Below are 12,113 nucleotides of genomic sequence, written 5' to 3' on the forward strand. Positions count from 1 at the left end.
TGAGAGATGATTTGATATTAAATGAACTTGCAAGCTACTATTATAGCCTGAGATCGGACCATTCTAATTTCTGAATGTAGACAATGTTTGTGATTTAAAATGTAGATAGAAATTTTTTAAATCTAAGAGTAATCTTACTAGGTATGGAGCCTACTTGAGGCCTAAATTTCATCCAAAGGCAAGAGAATATCCACTTCCCTTTTCCCAGTGCATTTTAAAGAAACAACAGGAAAAAAAATGAAAATTGTGTTTAGATTGATTTCCTAAGTTGTGCTGTTCAAAATGTTTTAACAGGGTTGTTCAGTTGCTCAGTCATGTCCATCTCTTTGCAACTGCATGGACGGCAGCATGCCAGCCTTCCCTGTCCTTCATTATCTCTTAGAGTTTGCTCAAACTCATATCCACTGAGTCGATGATGCCATCCAACCATCTCATACTCTGTTGCCCCCCTTCTCCTCCTGCCCTCAATCTTTGCTAAAATAATGGTATAAAATGGTATAAAATAATGGCAGATGGAATGGATTTTCTTTCTTGGATGAGGTCTGGACCTTTGAAATGACTAAGTGATATATCGCAGGTGGACCTGACCAGGTCTGCCAAGGACTGCCTGGAGTAGCATGACCAGGAGCAATAGAACAAGGCCCAGGGACTTCACAGTGTCATGCAAGGAGCACAGAGCTCTATGCCACCCCAGAGACTTTCTTCTGGTTCAGCAGCAGCACACCATCATGCATCCAGGGAGTATCTGGAAGAAGCCAAGAGAAGGAAAGGAAAAGATGCTCAAAGAAAGATCAAGGTGTGCCTCAGCAGTGGCTCATGAGTGCTGATGCAGGATAAGAGGACAACCATGACTCGTGGAGAGATGAGAGCATAGGAGCAGATACGTCACCCCTCACCTTCAAAATCTTACCTAGAATTAGGATGCAACCTCAAATTGCTTCCACGTGGCCAGACGAAGGGTTAATATATAATTTAGATCTAACTGTAGAAAATAAAACAAGTTACATTCCTTGCACACTCAGTTGTGTAGACACATACCTGCCACGCGTGGTGAAGCTTGTCCAACACTTCTAAAGATCCTCTTGAAGTGTGTCTTTACACCGTGGATGATTAAGAAGCCTAGAAGAGAATCAGAGCTAAGTCACTTAGAGGCAGTTTCTTGGGGTGAGGAGGTTGACTCTTAATTTTTGCTGTGTGGGGAAATGCCAGTGGATGGTATTCAACTGAGCCTGATAGACTACACAACATCCACTACTACAGAACTCTTAAATTCCATCTAGAACATTATAGATCCATTAGCAGAAGGAAAAAAATAGAATGAGCCAGCTTGTTTCATCTGATTTTGAAAATCAAATGTTCCAAATCCCAGGAGAAAACATAGGAAAGGGGAGGTAAAACGGGGAACTTGAGGTTCCTATCCTAAAAACTCTGGAATTTTTAAAAGCATAAAGTCCATTACTAATGAGAAAATGAAAGTAGCTCAGTCGTGTCTGACTCTGAGACTCCATGGACCATAGCCTGCCAGGCTCCTCTGTCCATGGAATTCTCCAAGCCAGAATACTGGAGTAGGTAGTCATTCCCTTCTCCAGGGGATCTTCCCAACCCAGGGATCAAACCCAGGTTTCCTGCATTGCAGGTGGATTCTTGACCATCTGAACCACCAGGGAAGCCCAAGAATACTGGAATGAGTAGTCTATCCCTTCTCCAGGGGATCTTCCCAAGCCAGGACTCAAACTGGCATCTCCTGCATTGCAGGTGGATTCTTTACTACCTGAGCTACCAGGGAAGCCCGTTTCTAATGAGAGAAGAAACATAAATCCAAGTAAGGGAATAGATTGCGGTAGGCGGTCCTATTTTAGAGACAGTGTTCAAGGGAAAAGTCGCTCTGCTAAGGTAACATTTGTGCAGAGACCAGGACAAAGTGAGCAACTGGACAGAGGCGCTTTCCATGCTGTGGGGACAGCGAGAACAAAGGCGCTGTGGTAAGAGTCCAGGAACAGCAAAAAGGCCACTGCGCCTGCAGTGGGATATGTCCAGGAAAGACAAGCAGGATGTGAAGGAAGTAGGAAAGGGCCGAGGAAAGGCTTCGAATTTTAATCTAGAAGCCATTAGAAGGCTGTCTTTGTCTTTAATCAAATATTATAACGTGACACCACTGTGTATTTGCATGCATTTCTCAGAAATAATAGAGAGAAATCCCCTATATCTTTTACCCTGTTTCCCTCAAGGGTAACATCTTACAAAGCTACAGTCCAATACCAAAACCGAGAGATTGGCATGGGTAGAGTTAAGATACAGAATATTTCCATCACCAGAAGAGTCCCTAAGATTGTCTTTTGAGAGCCCTCCTATCCCACCTCCTTCTTAAACCCTGGAAACCACTAGTGTACAATTTCTATAGTTTTGTCATTTCAAAATTATCATACAAATGAAATCATACACAAATCTCTGGTGATTCATCCAGGTTGGGTATCAATACTTGGTTCAGTTATATTGCTCAATAGTGTTCTATGGTCCAGATCATTTAACCATTCACCCACTGAAAGCCACTACACTATTACGCTATTTCTAGTTTGGTGTTATATAAGCAAAGTTACTATAAACATTGGCACACAGGCTTTTGTATGAGTAGAAGTTTTCCTTTCTCTGAGATAAATGCCCACAAGAGCAACTGCTGGATTCTATGGTTATTATAAGTTAAGTTTTCTTTAAAAACCTGTCAAACTGTTCTGTAAAACGTTCTATATCATTTTACATTCCATCAGCCATGCATGAGTGAGCTAGTTTCTGCAATCCTTGCCAGCATTTGGCATTGTCACTATTTCTTATTTTAGCCATTCTGCTGTTCTCTAATGATTAATGATGTTGAACATCTTTTCATGTGCTTAGATGCTAGCTGTATATATCCTTTCCCATGAAATGTTCCTTCATGTCTTTGGTCTATTTTCTGATTGGATTGTTTCATTTTTTTATTGAAGCATTTTGAAAGATTATATTCTTAATACTAATCCTTACTACAAGTCTAAATATATAGTCTGAAACTACTTTCTCACAGACTATAGATTATCATATTCTTAACACGGTATTTCACAGAGTCCAGTTTTCTGATTGGATTGTTTCATTTATTTTATTGGTTTTGAAAGATTATATTCTTAATACTAATCCTTACTACAAGTCTAAATACATAGTCTGAAGCCACTTTCTCCCAGCCTGTAGCTTATCATATTATTAACAGGGTATTTCACAGAGCCCAAAGTTTTTAATTTTGGTAAGTTGAATTTATCAATCTTTCATTTTATGAATCATGGTTTTGATACAAAGTCTAAAAACGCTCTGGCTTGCCCTGGATCCTGAAGATGTTCCAATTTTTTTCATAAAAATTTTATTTTTAACTTTTATCAATACATTTAAGTTCTTGATATATTTTGAGTTAATTTTTGTATAAGTCTAAGACAGGTGACCCACTCCAGGGTTCTTGCCTCGAGAAACCCAGGCACGGGGGAGCCTGGTGGGCTGCCGTCTATGGGGTCGCACGGAGTCGGACACGACTGCAGCGACTTAGCAGCAGCCGCAGCAGCAAGACAGGTGAAGTTTCACTTTTTGCTTATGGATGCTCAACAGCTTCAGTACCATTTGTGGAGAAGGCTATGCTTCCTCCACCGAACTGGTTTTGCACCTTTGTCAAACATCAGTTTATATTTGTGTGGGCCAATTTCTGGGCTCTCTGTTCTATTTCATTGTTATACACATGTATCCCTCTGCCAAACTCTCATAGTCTTGATTACTATAGCTGTATGATAAATCTTCAAATTGAGTAGATTAATTCTTCCCACTCTATTCTTCTATTTAAAAATTCTTATAACTATTCTGATTTCTTTGCCTTTCCATAAAATTTTTAGAAAAATCTGATCTACAAAAAAGAAAAATTGTGCTGAAATATTGATACAAACTGTGTTAAACCTGTACATCAAAGAGAATTGATATGTTTGTTATGGTGAGTCTTCTAATCCATTAACATGGTATATACCTATTTATTTATATTTTCAATCAGTACTGTATGACTTTTAGCATATAGTCCTACACATGTTCTGTTAGATTTATAACTAAATATTTAAATTTTTGAGTGATTATAAATGGTATTATATTTTTAATTTTGGTGCCCAGTTGTTCCTTGTTATTATACAGGAATATAGTTGATTTTTGTATGCTTATCTAATATCCTACTACCTTGCTGAACTCACCTATTAGTTTTGAAAGGTTTTTTTTTTTTAAGTCCCCTAGGGTATTCTACATAAACAATCATGTCACCTGAAAATAGGGACAATTTTATTTCTGATTCCATTCTGATCTCTATGATTTTAATTTCCTTCCCTTATCTTTTTGTACTGGCTGGAAGTTCTAGCAATATATTAAGTAAAATTGGTGAGTGCAAACATTCTTGACCTTGTTCCTTATCTGAGGAGAAACAATTCAGTCTTTCATCATTAAGGGTAATGTTAGTTATAGAATTTATGCAGTCTTTTTCAGATGCTTGGTGTCAAGGTGAAGTTCTCTGTTCTCATTTTTCTGAGAATGTTTATCATAAATGGTTGATTTTGTCAAATGCTTTTTTCTGCATGAATGGATAGGATCATATGGTGTTTCTTCTTTAGCCTGTTAACAAGGTGAATTGCAAGTACTGAACCAACTTTGATCCCTGGAATAAATCCTACTCAGTCATGGAATGTATATATTGCTGAATTCTATTTGTTACATATACTGCTGAATTCTATTTGTTAATATTTTATTAAGGATCCTTATGTCCATGTTCATGAAGAATATTCTCTCTAGTTTTCTTTTTTGTTCTATCTTTATCAGGTTTTGGTATCTCAGTAATACCACTTTCCTAAAATGAATGGTTTTCTGGAAGAGATTGTATAGAACTGATGCTAAACTTCTTTCAATGTTTGTTAGAATTCTCTAGTGAAACCATCTGGGAGTGGATTTTTTTTTTATTGTTAAAATTTTTTGTTCAATCTCCTTAAAAGTTTTAGGGCTATTCAAACTATCTATTTAGTACTGAGGGAGTTGGGAGGGATTGGGGGCAGGAGGAGAAGGGGACGACAGAGGATGAGATGGCTGGATGGCATCACTGACTGGATGCACATGAGTATGAGTGAACTCTGGGAGTTGGTGATGGACAGGGAGGCCTGGCGTGCTGCGATTCATGGGGTCACAGAGTCGGGACACGACTGAGTGACTGAACTGATGTCATTCGAGGAGTTGGTCCATTTCTTCTAAGTTGTCAAATTCATATGCATAGAACTGTTCCTAGTATACACATGTCCCTTTGATGTCTGCAGAGTCTATAGTGATACACTTTATTTCATTCTTCACATTGGTGATTTGTGTCTTATCTGTTTTTTTCTTTGTCAGACTTGTGAGACGTTTGTCAACTTTATCAGTCTTTTCAAATAACCAGAATTTTTTCATTGTTTTTCTGTTTCCGATTTTATTAATTTTTGTTCTTATTATGATTTCCTTCATTCTGCTTGCTTTGGACTTCAGGTACATTCAGCTCTTCTAGGTTATCGAACTGTGAGTTTAGATTATTGATTAGAGACTTTTCCTTTTTTCTAATGTATGCATTTAATGCTATAAAACATGCCTTTCAGCACTTCTTTACCTGTGACCCACAAATTTCAATGGTGTATTTTTATTTTCAATCCATTCAATGTACCATGTTCCTTGAGACCTCCTTTATGGCCCATGGATTATTTATAATGTGTGTAGCTGAATTTCCAAGTGTTCAGAGATTTACATGTTATTTTTCTATTAATGATTTCTAATTTGATTCCATGGTAGTCAAAGAATACATTCTTTAAGATTTTAATTCTTTAAAAAATTTTGAGACTTGTTTTCTGATCCAGGATATGGTCAAATATATTACATGTTCCATGGTCATATTAAAAGAATGTGTGTTCTGTTCCTGTGGGGTAGAGTGCTCAGTGAGTACCAATTAAGTCTGTTGGTCACTGATACTGAGTTTTTTAATATCTTTGCTGATTTTCTGACTAGTTTTCTATCCATTGATGAGATAGGGGCATTAAAAATCTTCATTTATAAATCTATTTCTTTTTTAAAAAATATGTCATTTTTTTGCAACTCGGTAATTTAGGGCACACATCTTTAGGATGACTGAGTCTTATTGATGGTGCAACTCTTCTATCAATATATAATATCCCCCCTCTATCACAAGTGTCTACTGTATCCGATATTAATATAGCAACTCCTGCTTACTACTATTAATGTTTGCAAGATACTTTTTACCAATTCTTTATTATCAACTTGCCAATATCACTATATTTGAAGAGATTTATGCTTCCTTGGTGGCTCAGAGGTTAAAGCGTCTGCCTGGAATGCAAGAGACGTGGGTTCGATCCCTGGGTCGGAAAGATCCCCTGGAGAAGGAAATGGCAACCCACTCCAGTATTCTTGCCTGGAGAATTCCATGGAGAGTGGAGCCTGGTAGGCTACAGTCCATGGGGTCGCAAAGAGTCAGACACGACTGAGCGACTTCACTTTCACTTTCACTTTATGAAGATACAGCACTGTAGTTGGGTGCTATTTTTTTTAATATGCTCTAACACTCTGTCTCAGTAAATCTGTCTCAATGTAAATTTAGACCATTTACATGTCATGTAATTATTGATATGTTAGGCCAGAAGCCAATAATTTCACTTTGTTTTTGGTTTTTCATTTCTCTGTTTTCTTTATCTTATTATCCTTAAACATTTTTTATAATTCAATTTTTATTTATCTATAATATTTTTGAGTGTCTTTCTCTATAGCTTTTCTAGTGGTAGCTTTAAGTATGACATCAAACTACATAATATATCATAGTCCGAGGGTGTCATCGTATTAACTGTTTGAGTGAAATATGTCATGAAACATGTCCTACTGAATATTTCTGCAAAAATGTGAGACTTGGTAAATCAAAAATCTAAACATCAGAATAAATGTAGCTATATGAGATATGGTAGTTTTCTCCCTAGACAGTCCTATTTCCCCCTACCTAGAACTACATACACATTCATACCTCCACTAAAAAAGATAATTGAAATGTGAATTGGGATTAGTCAGGGGAAAAAATACATCACTCTGAATTGAAACACCAAGATTTCTGTCATTTGATGTATACTTTTTTGGATAGACAACTTTAAAGATAATGTTTAAGAGAATGTGTTTTATAATACAGTAAAGTGGATAGAAATCTGAAAAATGGTTAAAGTCTGAACAAATGCATTTAGCAAGAATGCAGACCATCAACCAGTCATAATCTGTTTCAATTTTAAGTAGGCTTAAAACAGTTACCTAGGCTATTGTTCACCTTTTATAGAAAATTCATTTCAGAGAGATGAAATTAACTTGCACAAGGTTATGAGAGAGTCAGTGACAAAGTTGAGCATAGCGCTAAGGTCTGATAACACTGAACTCCAAAACCAGGAATAAAAATATTAAATTTTTATCTGTAGTATATCAACAGTCTGCTTAAGAATGAAGTTATGCTTCATTTCCTTAAGGAAGGCAAAATCAGAACATGGCAGATGGAATATCATCACTCATCTACTTTGGAATTTAACCAAGACTCGGGTTTAAATGTACCCAAATGTAGCAATGTGCCAGAAGTAGCAACTGATAGCAAATAAATGGCCCAACCATACATATTACTGCAGGCACTGGTCCACAAGAAGTTCCCAGCGTGAAACTGTAAGAGCTAGCATGTCCTTTCCCATTGTGTATCAGTGAGTTTTTCCCCATCTAACCAGACTATCACAGAGGAACAAATCTGAAGGACACTGACATATTTTCCACATTATGCAGTTTCTGTTCACTTCAGATGTAAAAACACTTGAGTATGTACAAAAGGGGCAGTCCTCAATTCCTAAAATATTTTTTATACTCCCTGATTCATTTTAAAAAAGATCAAACCTCTAGTTTGTAGCTCTCAGTGACAGGTTTCCTCTTTTAGTCACGAAAGCTTCTATGATCCAAACTTTGGAAAAAATTCTTTCTCTACATCTCCCATTTATATTCACAGTTAGATACTATAATTAAATAATAGAGTTTTGCTTACTTGGGCTCAAATCCATTAATTTTTTTTTCTTATTTTTACTCATCTCTTTCCTCTGAAATGTCTCCCAGTATTATTATTATCCTTGAGCACACAAATACACAGATGTGTGAATCTATAATGAGGTCTTCCTATTTTTTTTAGGATAGATTTTGCTTTATTAAATGTCTAAATTGTCTCCACTTAGATACTATCTAAATAGGAACAAATGTCCTATCCTACTGAGAAAAAAAGTCATCTTTTAACTGCTGACCTCCTAGCCAAGTATATGTATTATGTTTACTCCAGGGAAAAACTTGGTTCACAAGCTGACTTGGGTTCCTTGACCTGATGCCAGCAAAGGATGAATGTGCTAATGGTCTGCACCAAAGTGAGAATTCAAATGCCCTTCCATTCAAGCCCAGTGGATTGGCCACATGATAAAGCACCACTCAGCATCTTACACAGACAGGCACCTGCCCTCCTCTCATGTGCTGAGGAGCAGGACAAGAAGACGTGAAGGTCCTAAACACGCCAAGAGGGAAGGATGTGAATTAGATAGTAAGGCTAAGTTACACAGCTGCCACTGCGTCCAGCTCTAACCAGACAGAACTTTTTTTCACAAGAGGAAAGGAAGCTTGCAGAATTCGTATTCACACGTCCAATGTTGTGCTCTCACCACATGCCTATGAGACTCCCTTGTCAACAGAGCTTTTACCCTTGCCTTTCTCTCCTTTTCAGGATTCCTACTCCAAATCCCCAGCACACTTAGAGCAATGACCTCAGAGACATTGCTATAGCTGATGCAAATTATAGTCCTTTGTTTACCTCCTGGAGTTGGGGTGGGAAAGGGAGAGAAGTGTAAAAGCTCCAAAGGGGCAGCTAAAACCAAACCAGCTGAAGAAAGCTGTGGCTTCACATTTTTCACTAGTTTGCTGTGTCAATGCCCCTTGCTAATTTAGAATAGCCTTTGTGACGTTTTACATGAAAATGTTAAAAGGTAAACCCCTATGCTGATGGTCTTGGATCATCAGTATGGTGAAGCTATACTTTTACCAGTGAAAAATCAGTGGGTGAGCAGACAACCTATAAATACTTTGTTCGTTGTTAACAGGCCACATTTCTATATAAGAGGACTTACTTTCCTTTCCAGCCAGAGTACAGCAGAGATCAAGCATATACACTATAAAATAACCGACATCTAGTGTGGATAAGATAACACATAAGATTGTAATTCGTTTTACAGCACAAATTATTCCTGATTAGAAGCAAAATCCTGAAAATACACTAAATTCTAAATTTTGAAAACAGAGTAATCCCAAATCATCCCCTCCACAGATATATTAACGACTGAATGGATAAAGACATAAAGACTACATACCAAGCTGTGGAGTAGGCTGGTAAACTGGGTCTCATCCTTTACCTCTGCCCACAGACTGAAAGTGCAGAGTGAACACAGTGTCCAGGCCACCTCTATAAATAAGGTGAAACTCCTGGTTCTTATGTTAGTGTCAAAGACAATTCACCCCATCTCTGAGGACTCAGTCAAACTAACTATATATTGTTGAGTAATATCTGTAATGAATTTTGTTAGAGGATGGGGGGGGAAACAAAGTCATTAAAACATATTAATAAAGAAGCTGTGATCTAACTACTTCAAAGTCAGAAAAGTCATTAGCAGAGAAAGAAGTAAAACAAGGAATGCATTCCAGAATGTTAGGGAAGGAGTTGTTACGACAAAACACGCATTTGTGTGTCAATGTGTAACACAGTAAATAGCACCTAAAATACAAAAACGTCAAAAATGATAGAAAACTCATCTTAGACATTGGAAATTCTTGGATCAGAAGGAAATGAACAGGAAGAGTTAGAGTCAAATGGTGGGTGGTCTCTCCTAGAAACTGAGAGGACAGGAAGAACCTGAAGAGCAGGGTCGGCTGGCAGGCCTAAGCAAGAACAGGGCAGGCACTGGATTGTGGAAGGAGTCAGAGATAATAGGGCTGCACACTTTGATTTCAGGAGCTCAAGAATCAGGGCTTCAGCATCCACAGCTCAGTTTGTCCTGGCTCAGTCTCCCCAGGTTGACCAAGGGTCTTTCTGTTGACAGATCTTGGATTAGTCCATGTAACATACTCATGAATCTCCAGGTTCTACTCAGCTACCTCCCCAGGCAATGGAAGGAGATTTCAGTGGCCATTGGGCTTTTCCTCTGCAAATTTCTCCCCAGCGACAACATCTACAGTTTCTTTGTCAGGTGTGCTGTCTCTGGAGCCACAAAAAGCTATGAAAGTATTCAAATGCAGAGATCTGGGTGAAAAAAATATACATATGGTGCCTGAAACACAACCTTAGGAAAGCAAATCCAGTTACTCAACTAGCGTGTAATAACTTCAGATGATGGTTCATTTCCTGACTTGGTAAAAAAGCTGAGATTCTATGAAGCACTGAGTATCTGCAAAGGACTGCTCCTGAAGATACATAAAATAAGGTCTGCATAGAGGAAGCTATTTTTATTGTAATCACTGATACTCAAACACAGTTTAATAAAAAAATATGACAATATAGAAAAGGGATTACCAGCATAAACTCTGGCATTTATGCTGAGTTGAATCTCTCTATGTAGGTGATCTTGGACAAGCTACTTCATCTCTAAGCCCAGGTCTTATCTGTAAATTAGAAATAATATTAGCACTTACCAGAGTCATTGTCTACTCAGCATCTCACTGAAAAAACCACGCTGCTCCTATTCTCAGGCCTCATGGTTCAAATAGGTTTGGCCTACACCTCACTGTGCTGCATTTTAGGGATGACTGTTCAGGCCTGAGCAATCACTGACCACTTCTGAGAAGCCATGGGGTTCCCCATTACCCCAACAATGGCCAGAACACATTCTCTATCTCCCTTTCCTTCTCTCTCCCCCTCTTGTTCACTTGTGTGCACTCTCTCCCTCTCTTTCCTCCTCTCCCTCTCTCCCACCCCCTCTCTCTCCATTTCTCTTGTTTTCTGTGACTGACTTTACTGAGGACTATTCACACCAAATAATGTTACACAAGAGGAAAGCAATTCTAAGACGTGAGATGATAGAGCAAGATGAATGCCTGGAGATATCCTGAGAGTTTAAAGGTTATTTCCTGTTAGAGTACCACTATACTCCCTTTCTTACTTCAACTATTTTGAGATAGTTCTTTGTCTAACCTACTACGTGGAGTTTTTCAATATGTATGTGAGGAAGAAATGAGATAATGACCATAAACACATATTACTGTGTTGGGCATATAGCAAATGCTTAATAAATGTGAGCTATTTTTATGTCCAGAATGAGAGATTCTTAAACTTGCTTTTCTAAGATGACCACATGAAAAGAAACAATTTTCACGGGACTCATTAAGATATCAAGGGTTTCTATTTTCAAAAAGGTCATAATCAATAATAAAAGATGTTAATAATAGCTCAAAGACATAGAAGAAGTCTCAAAAGACAGCAGATGACTTGACCTGAATAGAAAATACTTAAAGTATTCAGAGGAAAGAGAAAAATGAACCTCAGGCTGGCCTGCTTGCCAAAAGGCATCACAGACATAGTGTTGAGCTGGGTTTTGAGGAGCAGAAAAGATCTGAAAAGTTGGAGGGAAGAACAGACAATATTCTAGCCATGAGTCTAGAAAAATTTGGGTGATGATGCTAGAGCCCAGGACACTCTTTGACCTATAACACCGGGCTTGAGAGGAAGGAAGGAAGAAGCCATCAAGGGAAGCTTAATAAAAAACCCAATGCAGATGACGGTTCTTAAGGGCAAGTTTAATCATATTTCAAAAACATTGCTTTTCACTGAACTCACTGGAGGTAAAAAGGTATAACATTAGGTTGCTCATGCAATTCACACTCATTTAAAAAATCAGTGAAATTTTTGGAAAGATTTTTACAACCAAATCACACCTCTTTGGATATATCATATTGATTTTTTTTTCCAACTGTAATTGCTCATTATTTTACTCACATTCTACAGCAAAAAAAAAAAAAAA

General features: G+C 37.8%; 1 protein-coding gene across 8 annotated transcripts in view; it reads right to left on the reverse strand.

Moving 5' to 3' along the window:
• SOX5 (SRY (sex determining region Y)-box 5) overlaps nucleotides 1–12,113 on the reverse strand; it is a 1,168,670-nt gene that overhangs the window by 999,186 nt on the left and 157,371 nt on the right. For 7 of the 8 annotated variants that reach the window (XM_010855969.1, XM_010855977.1, XM_010855975.1 and 4 more), the window contains exon 2: nucleotides 1,039–1,119. The gene's annotated coding sequence lies outside the window, so the exon portion shown is untranslated. Of the gene's footprint in view, nucleotides 1–1,038; nucleotides 1,120–10,669; nucleotides 11,177–12,113 lie in introns of those variants that run through there. The other variant, XM_010855970.1, reaches the window with a different exon arrangement.

Source organism: Bison bison, unplaced genomic scaffold (assembly GCF_000754665.1).
Source record: "Bison bison bison isolate TAMUID 2011002044 unplaced genomic scaffold, Bison_UMD1.0 scf7180017864370, whole genome shotgun sequence".
Classification (NCBI taxonomy): domain Eukaryota; kingdom Metazoa; phylum Chordata; class Mammalia; order Artiodactyla; family Bovidae; genus Bison; species Bison bison.